General features: G+C 36.9%; 1 protein-coding gene and 1 non-coding gene across 4 annotated transcripts in view; both read right to left on the bottom strand.

Annotated features, from left to right (window-relative positions):
- The window catches only part of TMEM200A (transmembrane protein 200A), a 112,535-nt gene that overhangs the window by 67,315 nt on the left and 22,285 nt on the right, over nt 1-22,935 (bottom strand). The gene's annotated exons all lie outside the window — the stretch shown is intronic.
- LOC126007967 (small nucleolar RNA SNORA51) lies at nt 5,078-5,210 on the bottom strand. The gene has a single exon (XR_007495429.1). It is a non-coding gene; the product is annotated as a small nucleolar RNA SNORA51 (small nucleolar RNA).

The following is a 22,935-nucleotide window of genomic DNA, read 5'->3' as shown; positions in this document are numbered from 1 at the left end:
TCTCAAAATCTACACTTGGCATTCCAGGCAGTGTAAAAAAGTGGAAAGTGCCCTCGGCTGAGAGTCAAGACTTCTTCCCCCACCATCTAATTTCTACTTCAGACTCCTTGCTGTTTTAGCAGGTCTCACTTCATTGTTTTCTTATATAATCTGGGAATTACATTTATTTTTTTCCAACTCCAACAATGCATATTTGTAATCTGAAATTATATAAGGGACTGGGAAGATGACTAACAGAGCTAAAGCATTTGACTAATTTAGGGAACCCAATTTCTATCCCTTACCTCATAGACTCATAGTACTACCAGTGTGACCCCCCAAAAAAAAACAATATAAAAAGTGTTAGAATTATATTGTAAGGTTCAATTTATTATACAATTCAATATATGTCACAACTGTATTGCAATATTAAAACAGTAAGGGGGCAGCTGGGGAGAAAGAAAAAATAGTATTAAGGTATCAAATTATCTAAAATAGTGGATTAATATTAGTTTACATTTCAAATATTAGTTTTTATTATGCTTTTTTTGTGTGTGGTTTTTGGGTCACACCCGGCAGTGCTCAGGGGTTATTCCTGGCTCCAGGCTCAGAAAATGCTTCTGGCAGGCACGGGAGGGGTGGGGTGGGGGTGGGGACACCATATGGGACACTGGGATTCGAACCAATGACCTCCTGCATGAAAGGCAAACGCCTTACATCCAGGCTATCTCTGTGGCCCCTATTATGCTTTTATAAAGAAAACATATTTACAAGAAGAATGAGTTATGTTGTTAAAAAGCACAGTTTCTTATTTCTCTTTAAACATGTTAAAATTGCCAAATGTCCTGTATTCAATAGTTTTACAAGCACACAAATTCAAATAAAGTATAATAATTATTCTTTCTGGAAGATTATTTAAGATATTTTCATTTTTAGTTCGAGAAATTTTAGTGTTTACTATTGAATCATGCATGTACTTTTTAGGGTCTGAAATTATATTTAAAACAAATTTATCCTTAAAAAATGTTAATAGGGGTCAGAGAGTATAGCACAACAGTAAGGCATTTGCCTTGCTCGCAGCCAACATAGGATGGACCCACCAGTTCTAATCCCGGCATCCCATATGGTCCCCAGAGCCTGCCAGGAGCTATTTCTGAGCACAGAGACAGGAGTAACTCTTGAGCGCTGTCAGTGTGATCCAAAAACAAAACAAAACAAAACAATAAAATTAATAATCATTATTTCTGTGGCAAGATTGAGAGTGATTATTTAATTATACATGCGCCAAAAGAATCAGTCACCATATAAGAAAAAGGAAAAAAAATTTAAACTTAGATTATTAGTATGAATGTTATTATGACTATTATAATTAAAACATACAAAGTGAATGCAAAAATAATATCAATAGAAACAGAATAAATTGTCTTTTTCTGTGCTTCCCATTTCTCTAAACACAAATAAAATACTATATCTGTAATAAATCCTGAGACTTATGAACTAGGATGCATCATGTAAAGCTTGCTCCCAAATGCTGTCATTTATGTATATGTACTTTTTACATGAAATTTTTCCCTAAAGAGAAAGAGATACAGTAGTTTTCAGGAGAGAAGACAGCAATTATTTTCCTTTTTTTACTTCAATTACAGAAAATTGTGGTCTGAAATATTATAAATATACACAGTAAAGTACTTCGTGAGAGATCACCTTTGTATTTTTCATTATATATAGTATTAAAGTTGTTATAATTATTTTAAATTAAATATAATTGTTATAATTTTTATTATTATCATTCTTTTCTACACTGCACATTATTAAGATTAAATTTTATAAGCACATATATATATTCATTATATATAGATATGGTTGGGTACTGTTTGTTAATTCCAGGAGTCTCCTGGTGTTCTTGGAGCATATCCTATTCAGATAAGGAATAATAACTGTCTGAATCATACCTATGAGACTATGAATATACATGAAGCCTTCTGTTCTCACTGTTTTCCCTCACTCAGCCTGTATCTCCTTATTTGCATAAATAGTCAGATTGGCCATTCCAATCTGACCATCTTAAAAGGCGACTGTATAGAAAAGTCCCTTCCCTAAAGCTCCCCCAATTCCCCACATCTGACTGTATTGCCTCTCTTTTAGCTTTCTTTACCTGTACCAATTTGAGTTCTTAAATCAAGAGTTGTAAAATAGGGGCTGTAGTGATATGATAGCACAGCAGTAGGACTTTTGCCTTCACGCTGCTGACCTGGGATGGACCCAGGTTCGATCCCCTGCATCCCATATAGTCCCCCGAGCCTGCCAGGAGCAACTTCTGAGCCCAGAGCCAGGAGTAACCCCTGAGCGCCACTGCGTGTGGCCCAAAAACCAAGGAGCAAAAATACAATACAATACAATACAATACAATACAATACAATACAATACAATACAATACAATACAATAAAATAAAATAAAATAAAAACCAAGGACCAAAAATACAATACAATACAATATAATACAATACAATAAAATAGCTGTAAAATAAACCTGCAGTGGTTGATGTGCCATCTGCCACTAGAATCCAGAGTAGATTGCTGTCTGTGGTTACACCAATGTTCATCCAACTGGAAACCAATTTAAGAAGTTAGATCAAATCTACCTGACCAACTCAGCCTTAAATACAAAAATTGCTAATCTTTAAAAAATAAAAACCACAACTATCTAAAACTAAAATCTCATCCGGTATAGAGGAATCATGGGAGTATTTGCAAAGACCTTTTTGTTATTACATTATTTGTATTATGAATGTAAGAGGACTGGGTGACAGTAACAAATTGGTAATCCCTCATTCATCATTTTTTGTTTTGTTTTTTGATTTGTTTTGTTTTGTTTTTGGTGTCTTATACCACCGTTTTACACTGATGGAGCTAAAAAGTATCTCAAAGGTCAGAGCCCTCTTAGATGGATAATTAAAGCAACCTTCACTTTCTCACTTTAATAGCATTAAAGGATTCTTGACAGAACAGTTGGGTGAAACCCTCCTCAACTATGTAAAAGAAATACCTATATACTCGAGTATAAGCCGAGATTTTCGGCACAAAATTTGTGCCTGAAAACCCCAAATCGTCTTATATTCGGGTCATACAGGTCATTTGATTCTGTGTGTGTGCACCGAATCAAATGCACGTAATCTCCAGTCGTCTTTTGGCGTAGGCTGGAGGGGGTGGTGCTTCAGCTCAGTCCACAAGTCATGGCTGATCTGAAGAGGTAGGAGGCTGAACTGAAATGTATGCCAAAAAACTATTTACCCCACAATATTCTGTGCTTTGTATGAAACCAACAGCAGTGATGATGATATCTGAGAACTCAGTGATGTTGACAATGTCTAATACTGATATCCTCACATCAGATATAGCTGAGTTCTGTTTAGACATACATATGATGAGGAGAAAGAAAACTAGTTTTGAAGGATTTTACCCTTTGTAATTTAGCTAGATTACCTGTTACACTACGGTTTTCTGCACTTTATTTAAAGTTTTAAAGTTATTAGTGCTAGTTTACAGGTTTTCATTAGCAGTATATATTGACAAATATTTAACCTACTGATTCCTCAATTATTGTAATTATTTTGATTATATATATTTGAAATTTAGCAGTGGCTGCTTCATTTTTTACCTTGGCTTATACTCGAGTCAATAAGTGTTCCCAGTTTTTAGGGTAAAATTAAAAGGGTTGGCTTATACTTGAGTATATGCAGTAGGTTCTCTGTGAGAGAGTACCTGGGAGGACTGCAGGCTAATAAAAAAGGACCTAGACTGGAATGATATGGTTCAACATTTTGCACATTTGCCCTACATGCAGTGGACCCACATCTGATCTCGGCATCTCTTAGGGTTTCCATGAGTCTTCCAGGAGTAATCACTGCGCATAGAGCCAGGAGTGAGTCCTGACCACCACCAGGTGTGGCAAAAAACAAAAATACAAACAAACAAAACAACTAAAAGAATATAAAAGAAATAAAAATTGGGGGCACACTCATGAAACTCGGGTGTTACTCCTGGCTATGCGCCCAGAAATCACTCCTGACTTGGGGACCATATGAGACACAAAGGTATCCAACCGCAGCCCCGAAAAAATGTTTTTAAAAAGAAAGGACCTGGAGCCAGAGCAGTGGCACAAGCAGTGAGGCATCTGCCGTGCACATGCTAGCCTAGGACCAGACCAAGGTTTGATTCCCTGGAATTCCATATGGTCCCCCAAGTCAGGAGTGATTTCTTAGCACATAGCTAGGAGTAATCCCTAAACATCACTGGGTGATGTTCAAAACAAAACAAAACTAAACAAAAACAAAAACAAAAAAAAAGGAAAGGACCTGGTTTTCAAACGCTGGTAATGAAGAAAAGCAAATACTACCTTTTTAAATAATAATAATGACTGGTGAACTTCATGTAGGATATATAGATACTTGATTATAATAATGCATATCTGAAATTTAATTAACAGAATCATTTAATGTTACTTAAATAGAAAAATAAAACAGAAAACATGTCATTAAAATTTTAATATAAAATAGTATTGTATTTATAAGCAAGAAATGTATTAGAAAATTTTTCCAATGCCAATAATTCTAAGATTGCATTCATACTAGCTTATTTTTCTTCTTCTCTTCCATTCTTCTCTTCCTTTCCCTTTGGTGAAAATAAGCTACTTCAGAGCTAATCACCTAGAGCAGCTTTTAAAGGCATGCTTTCCTTTTTGCACTAGACTGTTTTAATGCACTTGATGTTTGAAAGTGGGGGAGGTAAATGGTAGGTGAATGGTAGGTGAGGAACTGACATATAAAATGAAGATTTTAGAAAGCTTCTCTATATCACTTTCCCAGATTCTCTCTACTGGTTTGAAAAAAATTATCGTTTTCCATGTGCCAGCCTTTATGGCTGACAATAGCATGGTTTCCTTTAGTAACTCTAAAAGTAGACTCTAGTGAGAGTGATCAGTTTTCTCTGACAGACTAAATCCAGGCAGTTCTCTGTTCTGCCTTGAACAAACCTAGCCTTCACACCTTTCTGCAGAGATTGTTTTCTTTGAGTACTTAGAGTTATTATTCTTTTTTTTTTTTGTCCCCCACTTCACAATACAGACTAGGCAAAAGGCCTGTGTTGAGGTGTATATGGAGTGCATTTACTGTACCTTCTCTTTCTATACAGTCAGTGTAAAAAACACAGCCTGTAGTAAGAATTGGGAGCTAGAGTTATTATTCTTAAATAATATTATTATTAAATGATACTTTTATTGCATTAAGGTTTTATAAACAACAAACCCAAAATAGAACATTTAAATTCCCTAATAACTTAATTACAACAAAAATTACTCGTTTAGTAGAAACTATATTTTCAGAATTTTTTCCCTGTTATTTTTTCTTTCTTTTTTTTTTTTTAATGCCTGGTGGTATTCAGAGTTTACTCCTGACTCTATTGCTCAGCATAATTCCTGGTGGTGCTTGGGGAACCTAATAGGATTCTAGCAATTGACATTGGTAGGCTGCATGCAAGGCAAATACCCTACCCATTCTACTATTGCTCAGACCACTTCCCTTTAATTTTGTATTGGGTGAATTTATGCTGTTCTTAATCAGCGGTCTTCAGTGAATGTGTTTAAATCCATAACATAACACATTCTATTTGCAATGTACCCTCTGTTTTGAAAACAAACCCAATGTTCCTCAAAGGCTATTCCCTCCTTTATGCTGGGGATGGAAGAAAGGGACTGCTTAGACAGTGCCCCAGGACTATGTGGTATCAGTGATCAAACTCTCTCCCCTCATGCCAAGCACTAGCTCTAGACTTTGAAGCTTGCCTTCTTCTATCTCTATCTCTTTTTAAAAATAGGTAGGTTTTGGCTCCAGTAACTCAGAGGCTTCTCCTGACTCTGTGCTCAGGGGTCAAAAAAATGACCTGGTAAGTGTTGCTAAGAATCAAACCAAAGTTGGCTCACATGCAAGCCATGTGTCCTGTACTATGTATCTGCTCTCTTTAAAAAAAAATACACTTTTTTTTAAAGTAACATTGATTTAAAACTTGGCATAGGTTTTGTGTGTATAGCATAATTCCACATTGTTAAAATATTCAGTGCTAATATGTAAAAATGGCCTCCTCCGTATGCTTTTTAACCTTCCTCTAAGATTCATTGTCAGGACTTGTCATTGTTTGGACTCTGACTTTACTTCCCTTTTTTTATTTCCTTTTTATCCTAACTAATTTATTGACTGCATTCTGTAATCTAAATGTTGTAAATAATAGTTTCTCATGCATATAATCCCAGAACCACACCCAGCACCAGCATTCCCACCCACCTTCTTCGTTCCATCACCACTTCCTATGTTATTATTTCCTTTCAGGAACAGGGTTGGGATCATTGCAGAAAATACATTTTAAAAGTTATTTGAATATCTCAGATTATTCCGATAAATAGTATATTCATTAATATATTAATACATTAGTAATATAAAGTACCTTTACATTAGTAATATAAAGACTAAAACAAACTTCAAGATAGTTCAAGTTTGAGAGCCCTTCCCTTCACAAATACAAAAAATAAATTTCCCAGAGAATGCCCGTATGATATCAGAAAAGAGGGGTTTTCTTTCTTAATTGAAAGGTCATATTTACAACTGTACATTTTATGCATGGACAAAAGATCAAAAGTCCTTGTCAAAATCTCATCTAAATTTTTTCCTTCCAATTATTTATAGAAAAGTCACTGGCATATAAGAGGAATAAACTCCATTTTCTCAAGAAAAACTTATCTTATTTTAAAGCTTGGTAATTGCACATAAATGACTTCTTTAAATAATGATTTAAGAGCATTTTCTTTCAGAGATTTTCCAGGTCAGGAGGAATGCAATACAATCCTGTAAAATAGTCCCCTGTATGAAATTTTTTATAAATATTTTTACAGCAAGTGTTTTACTGGGGTTATTACTTGCCTTTATTGTGCATTAAAATAATTTATTGTGGGGGCCAGAGAGATAGCACAGCGGTAGGGCAGAAGGACAGTGGTTCAAATCCTGGCATTCCATATGGTCTCCCGAGCCTGCCAGGAATGATTTCTGAACGTAGAGCCAAGAGTAACCTCTGAGCACTGCTGGGTGTGACCCAAAAAAACAAAAAAAAATTATTGTGGACCAGAGATATATAATACAATGAGTAAAGCTCTTGCCTTGCATGTGATTGACCCAGGTTTGATTTCCAAAATCCCAGATGATCCCTTAAGCCTGCAAGGAGTGATTCCAGATGGCAGAGCCCGAAGAACCCTCTGAGGGTCACTAGGTGTGGCCCCAAAATTAAACAAAACAAAAAGTATATATTGAAGAACTTTGATTTAGAAAAAGAAACTAAAAAAACATAGCTTTATAACAAAAAAAGGGGGGTGAGCAAAAGAAACAATCTGACAAATTCAACACAATAAGTTTTTTTTTAATTTAAGTGAATTTTTGTCATTTGGAAAATAAAAAAAATATTTAAAATGATTATTAATAGCCAACCAGTCCCACAGAGTGATGATTCACTTTCTGGGGACATGGATCAATAGTGGCTCCACATAGAAATTTAAAATGTTATTATGTTAGATTCAGAATTGATTATACCCCAGGATCTATCAAGAAACATAGCGTTAACAAAGTAAATGACCTTTCTAGATAAAGACTGCTCTTTTTCTGGTTATGTTCTTTCATATTTATATCCAAATGTTGTATTGTAAATGACCAAATGGTCTTCCTATATTTTTATCACTAGTCAAAAAGGCTATAGGCAGAGATCAATCCTTTCACAAAGAGATAATATATTCCAGATGTAAACTTTTATACTATTGCAAGAAAAAATTAGTCCCAGTCTGACACTCTAAACTTTTTAAAAGGTAAATGTCAGATATAAAGGCATCCAAAAAATAAATATGTTTAGCTAGAGAGCTGAAAGTCTAAGGAAAGGGGGAAAAAGGTGACCTAAGGACTCTTAATTTCTAAATTACCAGAATGCTAGCACCCTCAGGGAACACTTGGTGGGACAGTGATCCTGTTTTTACTCTTTTGGCCTGTCACCTCTTCCAGAGGAAGATAATCCACAGAGACTTTACATCAGATTTATCTTCCATACACACCCTTTTTTGAGATGTAAAAATCTGCTTGGCTTAATTAGCATTAGATAGGTAGCTGGCCTTCCTCCCATGGGATTTCCCTAAACTATAAATACTGTACGTGAAGGTCAGTCAAGTTTCTCAGTCCAAGAACCTGTGAGTCCCCTGACCCGGTGCTTTTCTCTCATATGTCTGTTTTGTTTTCTTAATCATCGCAGTCCTTGCTACAGACAGAGACTGGATTCTGGCAGTAAAAAGAAAATTATGTGAAAAGACTTGAGTTACTTGCCTACTGACAAGTTAACTTCAGTAGGATTTCATGATTTCTCAATTATAAACATGATAGAAATTACAAAAGTATCCTGAAATACATCTAGAAAACGTCTTTCTTGAATCAAAGACACTCTAAAGAATAATCCATGAATAATAATTTTTCTTTTATTTTATTTAAAATGTTTTATGAAAACATTTTAAATGTAGGTCATTATGCAATCTTTAAAAATATATGTTTAGAAACTTTTATTAGCATGATATTGGTCATAATTTAAACTCATAAAGAAAAATTTATATAAAACCACTAAAAGCCATTTTAAGATTGACAGTATATAAAGTATATAAAGATTGACAGTATATAAAAATTATTTCTTAAAACCAGAAAGCTATTAGAGTGAACAAATATCCAGCATTGCATGCATCCAACTAAAGTTTACTTTACAGCAGCCCATATGGTCCCCTACCAAGAATGATCTTGGAGCACAGAGCCAGAGTAAGCCCTGAGCACCAGCAGTAAGCCCTGATCACTACCAGTGTGACCCCCCCCCAAATAAGCAAAAAACAATAAAAACAACAACATTTCTTCTCCTTTTTATTGTTTAAATATATAATTCGTGGGGCCAGAGTGGTGGCACAAGAGGTAAGGCGCCTGTCTTGCCTGTGCTAGCCTAGGACGGAGAGCAGTTCTATGTCCCAGAGTCCCATGTGGTCCCCCAAGCCAAGAACGATTTCTGAGCACATAGCCAGGAGTAACCACTGAGCATCACCAGGTGACCCCCCCCAAAACAAAACAAAACAAATATTTATTTATATATTACAATTATATATAAATATATTATATATAAATAAATATATTATGTACATAATATATAAATATATTTATATAATATATGATATAACATAATATAATATAAATATATAAAATATAATATAATTGTAATATATTATGTTATATAATAATATGATAAATAACATATATCATTATATATATAATTCCAGGGGCCAGAGAGATAATACAGCGGTAGGGCATTTGCCTTGCATAGGGCCAACCCAGGACAGACTTGAATTTGATTCCTGGCATCTCATATGCTTCCCTGAGCCTGCCAGGAGTGATTTCTGATCTACTTTATTCTTTTGAAGGGATTTACCATATTTTTAATAACATGGACAATGAGCATACCAGAAACTGTGAAATTTGTATCCAATATACAATGTTTATAATTTTATTATAAGTAATATAATGATGAATTTAACATCTGTTTTGTTTGATTGTTGGCTCAAAGTTTAGTATTTATCAGAATTATTCAAAAGTTTTCAAAGATAAGAATTCATCGTGTGTATACTCGTATTAAGATGGTATTCACCCTTCTCTATATTCATTTTTATCTCTATGTCCACTAAGTATGATTTATTAAAGCATTAAAAATTAAAGGAAAACACTTATCATGTTTTGTGCATGACAGCTTATAATTTATTGCTCAGTATTTTCAGAGATCCAAAATTCAGTATCTAGATACATGCTGAGTTATAATGGCTATAGGGAGTTGAGTATTGTTCACTACTAGACATTCACCTTTCACTTGTAAAATAAAATGGCTTCATAGATATTTCACAATACGAAAATCAAAGTCAAGAAAAGGAAAGATTTATCTCCTGTTATTTAATTCCCCCATCTAGTTATGTTTGGGAATGCCCATATGCCCAGTCTTCCTGTCTCATATTGTCGTCTCACTCCCTTCAGAATGGATGGCATAGAGAATTCTAAGTTAGCCCAGCAGCAAATTTCTAAGTCTGATTCTTCCTCAAAACCTGTTAATAACCGAGACCTGATTAAGACCTGACTCTCAAGATCAGCTATCCTACTGTAGAATGAGGCTGTCTGATTCAGTTTAGTTCAGCAATTCAACCATCACTAGGTGGAGTCATAAACACAAGACCACTCCAGACCCTCAGAAACTCACCGTTCCTTTTTTTTTTTTTTTAATTTATTTAAAGAAAATGCATTACATAGTTGACATAACATTTGTTTTAGGAAGACCAAAGCAACATGATTTAAAAAAAATTGAAAGAAAAACTAAAGAGATGGGAGAGAAAGAAAGAATATTTTTGAAAATTATTGAATCACAGTGAATTAATTAAAGCACCAGCAGAAAGGTTAGTAAGCTCTTCTTTTAAAAAAGAAAAAAGGATAAGAATTAAAAAAAAAATACAGGAATAATGGTGTGAGAACGGCAATTGTTGTTTGCGTAGACCTAGCCAAATATGGGGAAAATGGGGGGAAAAAATCCTTGCCCTAAATACAAGGAGACTTTATCCCAGAAGTTTTCTGGCATAAGACTGACTCTGGGTTCAAGGCATCCTAAATTGTCCAACCCCTGAGTCATTCTCGGTGGTCCAGGTGAAATTTTTTCACACATTAACTGTTGTTGGTGTGAGGTTTCTGTAAAGATTCTGAGAAACTCAGTTCTTTAGGTGGGAGGGTTTGCCTTGCTGTAAAGTCAGTAGTACCCCACCCCAACACCAGCTGGGATCTTGAGGATCTTTCTTTTTTTTTTTTTTTTTATTTTTTTGGGCCACAACCGGTGGCGCTCAGGAGTTGAGATGCGTTCAGACATCTCACCTAGCTTGGGGGACTGTATGGGACGCCGGGGGAATCAAACCACAGTCCGTCCTAGGCTAGCGCCGGCAAGGCAGGCACCTTACCGCTCCACACCACTGCTCTCACACTTTTCTAAGAACATGGAGGAAGAAGTTTCCAAGCGCATAAAGGGAGTACTTCTTGTGGGCTTTCTGTCTCTGTTTAGCAACCTCTACCCCCACCCAATCACCACCCCACTCCATCAAGTGATCTCCAAAATACAAGTGACTCACTGCATCAATAGAGGTGGATGGGTTCTATATTTTGGAAAATGATACTCATGGTAACCTCACAAACCAAAAGGGAAAAAATCAAATTCCTGTCCACTTTCCATTTGTCATATGCTGTTCTGGAAAAACACTGGGTCAATCTTCATTACAAATACCACTAGAGACAGAAAGCAGACAAATTATTATCAGTGCAATCAGGCTTAACTACTGGCAGGAGCAAATTACCTTGAAAGTGCAGGAGCTCTCCCAGGAGAGTCAGGGAGAGACCTCAGAAGTGCAGAGTGTAGACTTTAGAAGAAAGAAAAGCCTTTTTCACCAACAAAGATTTGCCAACTAGGCAGGCACACATTAATTTCACACAAAGCACATGCACCACGAAAGCATGTTAGTATGAGTGGAAATAAAGAAGTGGGTGGGAGAGAATGATGACACTTGGTGAGTCCACTCCATGGCTTCCATTACTTTACTTATATATGATCTTTCAGAATATCAAAAACCTTACAAGAAATTTATGTTTCACTCTACAGATGCACAAATAAAACTTAAAATACATATAGCTCTTTGGTTGTAAACTTAATTTCTCAAGTGATTCTACTATTAACAATACTCATTTAGAATATAGACATAATAATCCACAATTATATATGTTGATTATGTATTTTAAAAATATATCATTGAAGGAGAGTCACTTTGAAGGAGAGTCGCTTTGAAGAAAAGTCAGCTATGAACCTGCTGACAGAGAAATGTGGACTGAACAGAAGAGATAGCAGTCAGAAAGAGGGGGTTCATCCACAAAGGCCTCAGATAGAATGGGCCATCATATTATCAAAGTTTAAGAACCCTTTTGACAATGTATCAAATCTTCTAAACTATAGAAAACCAATGGCTAAAAATCAAATTAAATTTTAAAACTTTGTCTCTAACCATAATCTACTTTGCATGTATGTATCTCAATAGAAAAAAGAGTTATATTTGTTACTGAGCTATAATACTCAACATACATATATATACTGTATATATATACTTATATACCTTGTTGGAAACGAGGTAGCTTTGGAAATATCACTCAATATGCTGCACTCACCACAAAAATACAGCAGATGTTCTGCCAGTACTGTATTTGCAGAGATATAAATGGAATCCACAGCTTAGGAATCCAAGGCTTGTTATAATTTTTAAGTCAACTTCTACACCAGATAATCACACAAGGGAAAATCAATATTCACAAATACTTATAAAAGATCAGCCAGAACTAGAAAATAATGCTACTCCTTTTTGAAAATGTATCTTTAGAGATGGTTCATGCAAAACAGGATTTGATCCACCAAAATTCTATTTTTTCCTTCTTGCTTGGGGATAAACTTAAAAAAAAATTGAATATGACAAGCACTGAATCTTAGTGTACATTGCTGGTGAAGGACTTCTATACTGATGAGAGCTTATGCTATGACATACTTAGCTGCTGGTATGTTTCCTGTCTAAGTAATCAAGTATATAGAAAAAGGCTCCCAAGGTTCTATTGGAGGCTCCTTATTGGAACAGAAGGCCCACAGCTGCACAGATGCTAACTACCAAGGTCTCAGTGTCCAAGAAAATGTTCATTTTTCTGCCTTTTAATCATAATTTAAAAAGTACGTGAAGAACCAGAGACATAGAATAAGTGGTCAGTTACTAGCCTTGAACATGGCTAACCTAGTAGGTCCCTTGCCCCACATAGGATTCCCTAAGAATGGCCAAGCATGATCCCTTAGTATATAGTACAGGAGTAGGCCTTGATCACAGCAAGATGCACTCCAAACGTTCCTCCCCAAAAGATAGGACATAAATATAACCATTATTAAAGTGCTCCAATAATGTTGTTTTAGAAATATGGTTATTTCCAAATCTAGGGGCTGGAGCGGTAGGTAAGGTGTTTGCCTTTGCACATGGCTGGACCAGGACCAATGCGAGTTCCATCCCCAGCATCCCAAAAGGTCCCCCAAAGCAGGAGCAATTTCTGAGTGCAGATCTGAGTACCACAAGGTGTGCTTCCCCCCCAAATAAACCAAAAAAGGAAAAAATAATGTTATTTTCAAATCTTACTTTATTAATGTGGTCAATTTTTTAAATGTAAAACTATATTAAAGAGAAAATATCATGAATTAAACAGTTAATAAACTCTAATATGACAATTTGCACTTAAGAATATTTTTTATAGGTTCACATTACTTTTCATGTATTGTTAGCAATTCTCCACTATATTTCCCTATAGGAAGATAAGAATAAGGATGTTATTTTCCCTCAGGGTCTACCATCACACAGAATAAGCTACACTGATCTCCCAGATGGAATGGTTAGAGACAAGCTCCAATAACAGGTGCCTTTCCTCTTCAATTTTAATGAGCTAAAATGCATTTGTAATTAGTGTCAGGGTAATCCTCAGAGTCATCTGCTCACTTGCTGTTCAAGCATATCTCTTTTAAATAAAATACTTTCCTGATGGTGCTCTGGAAAATAAATACTCTCCTTAAAATGACTTAAATCTCTATATGTAGTTTTAAAAACTATCACCAAAATAACATTTGACCTGATAATGCTTTAAAATGAATACACAAATGCTTTAAAGAGAATAGAAACATATCAATTTAGACTACAACAGCAGAGCTAATGGTAAGAATAAATTACTCGACATGATAAAAAAACTGACCTGAGAGAAACTATCCTATAATATTTTTAAAGTATAAATTTTGTCTATTCTAATTCAGTATCTATAAATATTAGATGAAAAAATGGTGAAAAACAAGTATCTTAACCCTGTGATATCTCTTCAGTGCCTGGAAACTGACTGTCAGTCTTTTAACCTTGAAAGTTATTGTTCTTACTAATTTTATTCCAAATGTCACAGATTTTCTCATTCCTTTATATATGTGTATCTCCTATATCACTAAAGAACAAATATTTAGAAGAAAAAGATCCTTAAAACTTAACAAATTGTTAATTAATTAAATAAATATAAAGAATCTATTAAGCTAATCATAATTAGATAATCCTGTATTAATTTCTAATGGCATTTAATGTACTCAATACAATCACTTTAGAAAGATGATCTGGCATGGTAGCACTTTAGTTCTAAAACATAGAAACATTGGTTATGGGAATGTTGCACTGGTGAAGGGGGTGTTCTTTAAATGACTAAAAACCTAAGTATAATCATATTTCTAATCAAGGTGTTTAAATAAAGATATTAAAAAAATTTTCCACAAAAAAAGAACATAGAACACTGGACTTTTAAGTCAATGTTACACCAAATAAATATAAATTTTTATAAGAGATGACCAGTTAATCTAGACATCATATTTTTCACAGATGATAGATAGATAGATAGATAGATAGATAGGTAGATAGATAGATAGAGAGAGAGATGATGGATGGATGATAGGTAGATGATAGATGATGATAGATAAATGATAGATAATAGATAGATAGATAGATAGATAGATAGATAGATAGATAGATAGATAGATGATGGATGGATGGATGATAGGTAGATGATAGATAAATGATAGATAATATATAGATAGATAGATGATGGATGGATGGATGATAGGTAGATGATAGATAAATGATAGATAATAGATAGATAGATAGATGATGGATGGATGGATGATAGGTAGATGATAGATGATGATAGATAGATAGATAAATGATAGATAATAGATAGTAGATAGATAGATAGATATAGATAGATAGATGATAGATAGATAGATAGATAGATAGACAGACAGATACAAAGATAGAGATGATAGATTTCTCTCATGGATTTTATCATATTCTGAATCTGGAATTGTACACAATTTTCAACCCAATTCAAGCAACTAAAGTAAAACAAGTGAAAGCAACAGCCTTAACCTCCATTCACTGACATTTCCTTCTTAGAGTAGCAATGACTATGAAGATAGATCCAACAAAGTTCCATTCCCACTGTAGGTTATGATTCTGATGTCATAAATATGTCATAACTTAACCCTTGCAATCCACATTGCTCAAAGTCCAAAGTTTCCTGGTGACCCCTCGTCCCTCTGCAAACTCCTGCTTTTTTTAATTCACTCTGGCCTTTTGCTAGTCAAACATCGCAAACCAATCCAAAATTCACAAAATAGCTTTAACTTCCCCTTAAAGCATTTGCACTTCCGGGGTCCCTACCTATCTTTCTCTTCTCCTAGACATTCTTCAGATTTCTTTGCTTGCACATTCATCCGAGTCTTGCTCAATTGTCAGACCTGATCACAAAGGTTTCCTATAACTACAGAGCAGTATTCCATATCCCAATCACTCTCCACCACACTCCCTGCTTTAAATTTTTCTAAAGTTTACCACAATAAATCATATATGTATCATTTTTCTTCAACTGATATATAAGTATCAGGAAAAGTTAATTTCCCATTTTGTGTGATTTCCTCATTCCTTTTTAAATTTTTCAAAATCTTTTATAATGAAAGTAATGTGTTATAGATTCAGTGACCAAGACAGTACAGTACATTGTAAGTACTAAGAAAATAGTAATTGAATAAATGCAGACATGAGTTGCATCATATATAAGTGTAATCAGCACACATAGCTAAGGAGTTTAATACATTGTCTAGGTTTTCCTACGTGTACTCCGATAATCACTCAATTACAAAATTGCCTATTGATGCATATCTAAGAAGGCACCCCACCATTAAGAGTACATGACTGAATGCTGGCCCAACTGTGAGAAACTGTGAGTGTTGCCTGTGTGTGTTTGTCTCCTGTCCTGTCTCCTAAACCTCTTGGGAGTGGGCTGAAAAGGGCCCAGAAAATTTGCTATCCCAGAGGTTCCAGAAGAGCACTTAGCTCTGCTTCGCTATGCGGCCGTGCACTCTTTCTAAAGAAAGAACGCCACTGCAAAAGAAGAAGAAAATAATTACACTAAGAACTGAGCTGAATCACTGAAGCCCAGCATCTCTCCCTGGACGGTCTACTCTGCTCTGTGCTCACGCCTAAAATGTAATCCTCTGTGAGGCTTCAACACAGAGGGCTCCCTTACATTGGAGGCAAGTCGACCCACCCAGAAAGGGCGGAGCCAGAGGAGCGTGGCCCTGCACATCATTTAGCCAATGAATACCACCACAACACGTAGAAAAACCCACAATACAAAAGTGACAATGGGGAAAAAATGCTGGTCAGCATCAGACATAGAGAATGAAGATGACAATTTTGATGACCAGAAAATGGCCAACCAACTAATCAGTCTCTCAGATAAGAAGTTTAGACAACTTCAGAGCATAAAAACCGGCTATCCTTTGCAAAAGCTGGCTCCCTGTGTGTGACACCAGGCGGGGAAAATCCGCAAAAGTACACCGGCCCAGTGGGGCTCAGCTGTGAAAGACTGTGAGTGTGACCTGTCTATGTCTGTCTACTGTCCTCTTGCGTGAAACTCTTGCGAGTGGGGCAAAAAGAGCCTCCAGAAACCTCGCTCGCCCAGACGCCATTTTCAGGGAGGGACTTCAGAGCATAAAAACCGGCTATCCTTTGCAAAAGCTGGCTCCCTGTGTGTGACACCAGGCGGGGAAAATCCGCAAAAGTACACCGGCCCAGTGGGGCTCAGCTGTGAAAGACTGTGAGTGTGACCTGTCTATGTCTGTCTACTGTCCTCTTGCGTGAAACTCTTGCGAGTGGGGCAAAAAGAGCCTCCAGAAACCTCGCTCGCCCAGACGCCATTTTCAGGGAGGGACTTCAGAGCATAAAAACCGGCTATCCTTTGCAAAAGCTGGCTCCCTGTGTGTGACACCAGGCGGGGAAAATCCGCAAAAGTACACCGGCCCAGTGGGGCTCAGCTGTGAAAGACTGTGAGTGTGACCTGTCTATGTCTGTCTACTGTCCTCTTGCGTGAAACTCTTGCGAGTGGGGCAAAAAGAGCCTCCAGAAACCTCGCTCGCCCAGACGCCATTTTCAGGGAGGGACTTCAGAGCATAAAAACCGGCTATCCTTTGCAAAAGCTGGCTCCCTGTGTGTGACACCAGGCGGGGAAAATCCGCAAAAGTACACCGGCCCAGTGGGGCTCAGCTGTGAAAGACTGTGAGTGTGACCTGTCTATGTCTGTCTACTGTCCTCTTGCGTGAAACTCTTGCGAGTGGGGCAAAAAGAGGCTCAGAGGAGCACGGCCGCTCCGCTTCGCTACGCGGCCGTGCACTCTTTCTAAGGAAAGAACTCCATAGCAACAAGAAGGAAAAATCACACTAAGAACGGTGCTATATCACAGAAGCAAACATTTCTCTCTGGACTGTCTTCTCTGTTGCATGCTCGGGCCTAAGATTTGTCCCAGTGTGAGGCTTCATCCACGGAGGACTCCCCTCCCTTAGAGGCAAGTCAGCCCATCCAGAAAGGGAGAAGCCAGAGGAGTGTGCTGCCTACATCATATAGACAATGAATACCACTACAACACGTAGAAAAACCCACAATACAAGTGTGACAATGGGGAAACAACGCAGGCCAGCATCAGACATAGAGAATGAAGATGACAATTCTGAGGACCAGATAATGACTGAACAACTAATCAACCTCTCAGATAAGGACTTTAGACTAGCAATATGGAAGGTGCTCAACAGACTCCAAGAAACCATGGATCGAGTTGAACAGAACACTAATAAGAACCAAGAAAATATGAAGGCAGAAATGACAAAACTCCAAACTGAAATAACATGTCAACTAACAGGACTGAAAAAGTCAGTAAACGAAGTGAATGACAAAATGGATAAGCTCTGGGACAGGGTATCAGAAGCTGAGAATAGACTTGGTGCTGTGGAAGATGAGATACATAACAATTCCATACAGCAGGAGAGATTAGACAAAAAACTTAAAGCAAATGAGCAGACAATGGAAAAATTAGTCAAAGAATGGGAACAGACGAAAATAGAAGTCTATGATAAGATCAACAGAAACAACTTAAGAATCATTGGAGTCCCAGAGACCCAGGAAGAAAATTTCCAGGAAGAATCAATGGTCAAGAACATCATTAAAGAGAAACTTCCAGAGCTAAAGAATATATGTGATCAAATCCTGCATGCCCGAAGAGTACCAACCAAAAGAGACCCCAGAAAAACCACCCCAAGACACATCCTAGTCACAATGACAAATCCCACAGATAGAGACAGAATTCTGAAAACAGCAAGATCAAAAGGGGAAATCATGTTCAAGCAAGCTTCCCTGAGATTTACAGCAGACCTGTCACCAGAAACGCTCAATGCCAGAAAGCAGTGGTGGGATATTGTGACAAGACTGAATGAAATGAATGCTTCACCCAGAATACTATACCCAGCAAAACTCACTTTCCGGTTTGATGGAAGAATACATGGTTTCACAGACAAAAAACAGCTCAGAAACTTCACAGACACAAAACCAGTCTTAAGAGAAAAACTGAAAGACCTAATCTAAGACAAGACTACCCAAAAGACACACCAAATTTTGAAATAAAGATGGCGTTAAATCCCAGGACAATTCTTTCTCTCAACGTCAATGGACTAAATGCACCAGTTAAGAGACACAGGGTGGCTAAATGGATCAAAAAACTCAATCCAACCTTCTGCTGCCTACAAGAAACGCACCTGAATAGTCAGAACAAACATAGACTCAAAATAAAAGGCTGGAGAAAAGTTATCCAAGCAAACAACACCCATAAAAAAGCTGGAGTGGCCATACTAATATCAGATAATGCAAACTTTATACTCAGGAAGGTTGTAAGGGACAAAGACGGACATTTTATATTAATCAAGGGGTACGTAGAGCAGGAAGAATTCACTCTCCTAAACATATATGCACCGAATGAGGGGCCAGCAAAATATTTAATACAACTGTTGACAAATCTGAAAAATAATATCAACAACAACACAATAATTGTGGGGGACCTTAACACGGCTTTGTCAACACTGGACAGGTCAACCAGACTGAAACCCAACAAGAATATACTAGACCTGAGGAGAGAAATGGAAGAAAGAGGCCTAGTGGATATATATAGGACACTCCATCCCCAGAAACCTGGATACACATTCTTCTCCAATGTACATGGGACATTCTCCAGGATAGACTACATGCTGGCACATAAAACATACCTCCATAAAGTCAAGAGGATAGAAATTTTGCAGACTACCTTCGCTGACCACAAGGCTCTGAAATTATTTGTGAACTCCAAAGGGACTCAGAAGAAACACTTTAACACCTGGAAGTTAAACAGCCTCATGCTCAATAACCAGTGGGTCCGAGATGAAATCAAGGAGGAAATAAAAAGGTTCCTGGAAACAAATGACAATAAAGACACAAACTCTCAGAACTTATGGGACACAGCAAAAGCAGTACTGAGAGGAAAATTTATAGCTTTGCAAGCACACATCAGGAAGGAAGAAGGAGCTTACCTGAGTAGCTTAATGACACAGCTAATAGAACTAGAAAATGCTCAACAAAAGGACCCAAGAATAGGAAGACAGAAGGAAATAACAAAGCTGAGAGCAGAAATCAACGAAGTGGAAACTCAAAAAACAATCCGAAAGATCAACGAAAGCAGAAGTTGGTTCTTTGAAAAAATAAACAAGATTGATAGACCACTGGCAAACCTAACAAAGAAAGAGAGAGAGAGAAACTTGATAACTCGTATCAGGAATGAAAAAGGAGAGATCACTACTGATATGACAGAGATTCAAAGGGTAATCAGAAACTACTTTGAAAAACTCTACGCCACTAAAAATGAGAACCTGGAAGAAATGGATAAATTCTTGGACTCTTATAATCTTCCACAGTTGAAGGAAGAGGATGTAGCATATCTAAACACCCCCATCACCATTGATGAAATTAAAACAGTAATCAAATGTCTGCCGAAAAACAAAAGCCCAGGTCCAGATGGATTCACTAATGAATTCTATCAAACTTTCCAAGAGGAACTACTGCCAATCTTGGCAAGACTCTTTCATGAAATTGAACAAACAGAAACACTTCCAAATAGCTTTTATGAAGCCAACATCACCTTGATACCTAAACCAGACAGAGACGCTACCAAAAAAGAAAATTACAGACCAATATCACTGATGAATGCAGATGCAAAGATCCTCAACAAAATCCTGGCAAATAGGATTCAATGCCTCGTTAAGAAGATCATCCACTACGATCAAGTAGGTTTCATCCCAGGAATGCAAGGCTGGTTTAACATCCGTAAATCTATCAACATAATACACAACATCAATAACAAGAAAAATAAAAACCACATGATCATATCAATAGATGCAGAGAAAGCATTTGATAAGGTCCAACACCCATTCTTGATCAAAACTCTCAGCAAGATGGGAATGGAGGGAACCTTTCTCAATATAGTGAAGGCCATCTACCACAAGCCAGTGGCAAATATTATCCTCAATGGAAAAAAACTGAAAGCCTTCCCTCTAAATTCTGGCACAAGACAAGGCTGTCCTCTCTCACCACTCCTATTCAACATAGCACTGGAAGTACTTGCTATAGCGATTAGGCAAGAAAAGGATATCAAGGGAATCCAGATAGGAAAGGAAGAAGTCAAGCTCTCACTGTTTGCAGATGACATGATACTCTAATTAGAAAACCCTAAAGACTCTATCAAAAAGCTTCTAGAAACAATAGACTCATATAGCAAGGTGGCAGGCTACAAAATTAACACACAAAAATCAATGGCCTTTCTATATACCAATAGTAATAAGGATGAAATGGACATTAAGAAAACAACCCCATTCACAATAGTACCACACAAACTCAAATATCTTGGAATCAACTTGACTAAATATGTGAAGGACCTATACAAAGAAAACTATAAAACTCTGCTCCAAGAAATAAGAGAGGACACACGGAAATGGAAACACATACCCTGCTCATGGATTGGCAGGATTAACATCATCAAAATATCAATACTCCCCAAGGCATTATACAGATTTAATGCCATCCCTCTAAAGATACCCATGACATTCTTCAAAGAAGTGGATCAGACACTTTTGAAATTCATTTGGAACAATAAACACCCTCGAATAGCTAAAGCAATCATTGGGAAAAAGAATATGGGAGGAATTACTTTTCCCAACTTTAAACTGTACTACAAAGCAACAATTATCAAAACAGCATGGTATTGGAATAAGGATAGGTCCTCAGATCAGTGGAATAGGCTTGAATACTCAGAAAATGTTCCCCAGAGATACAACCATCTAATTTTTGATAAAGGAGCAGGAAATCCTAAATGGAGCAGGGAAAGCCTCTTCAACAAGTGGTGTTGGCACAATTGGATAGCCACTTGCAAAAAATTAAACTTAGACCCCCAGCTAACATCATGTACAAAGGTAAAATCCAAATGGATTAAAGACCTCGATATCAGCCCCAAAACCATAAGATATATAGAACAGCACATAGGCAAAACACTCCAGGACATTACAGGCATCTTCAAGGAGGAAACTGCACTCTCCAAGCAAGTGAAAGCAGAGATTAACAGATGGGAATATATTAAGCTGAGAAGCTTCTGCACCTCAAAGGAAATAGTGCCCAGGATACAAGAGCCACCCACTGAGTGGGAGAAACTATTCACCCAATACCCATCAGATAAGGGGCTAATCTCCAAAATATACAAGGCACTGACAGAACTTTACAAGAAAAAAACATCTAACCCCATCAAAAAATGGGGAGAAGAAATGAACAGACACTTTGACAAAGAAGAAATACGCATGGCCAAAAGACACATGAAAAAATGTTCCACATCACTAATCATCAGGGAGATGCAAATCAAAACAACGATGAGATACCACCTCACACCCCAGAGAATGGCACACATCACAAAGAATGAGAATAAACAGTGTTGGCGGGGATGTGGAGAGAAAGAAACTCTTATCCACTGCTGGTGGGAATGCTGTCTAGTTCAACCTTTATGGAAAGCGATATGGAGATTCCTCCAAAAACTGGAAATCGAGCTCCCATACGATCCAGCTATACCACTCCTAGGAATATACCCTAGGAACACAAAAATACAATACAAAAACCCCTTCCTTACACCTATATTCATTGCAGCTCTATTTACCATAGCAAGACTCTGGAAACAACCAAGATGCCCTTCAACAGACGAATGGCTAAAGAAACTGTGGTACATATACACAATGGAATATTATGCAGCTGTCAGGAGAGATGAAGTCATGAAATTTTCCTATACATGGATGTACATGGAATCTATTATGCTGAGTGAAATAAGTCAGAGAGAGAGAGAAAAACGCAGAATGGTCTCACTCATCTATGGGTTTTAAGAAAAATGAAAGACACCCTTGTAATAATAATTTTCAGACACAAAAGAGAAAAGAGCTGGAAGTTCCAGCTCACCTCAGGAAGCTCACCACAAAGAGTGATGAGTTTAGTTAGAGAAATAACTACATTTTGAACTGTCCTAATATTGAGAATGTATGAGGGAAATGTAGAGCCTGTTTAGGGTACAGGCGGGGGTTGGGGGGGGAGGAGGGAGATTTGGGACTTGGGTGATGGGAATGTTGCACTGGTGATGGGTGGTGTTCCTTTTATGACTGAAACCCAAACACAATCATGTATGTAATCAAGGTGTTTAAATAAAAAAAAAATTAAAAAAAAAGAAGTTTAGACAAGAAATATGGACGATGCTCAAAGAACTCAAAGAAACCATGAATCAAATTGAAAAGAACACTAATAAG

This window comes from Suncus etruscus, chromosome 4, assembly GCF_024139225.1.
Source record: "Suncus etruscus isolate mSunEtr1 chromosome 4, mSunEtr1.pri.cur, whole genome shotgun sequence".
Lineage (NCBI taxonomy): Eukaryota > Metazoa > Chordata > Mammalia > Eulipotyphla > Soricidae > Suncus > Suncus etruscus.
This window is presented reverse-complemented; position numbering and strand designations above follow the sequence as displayed.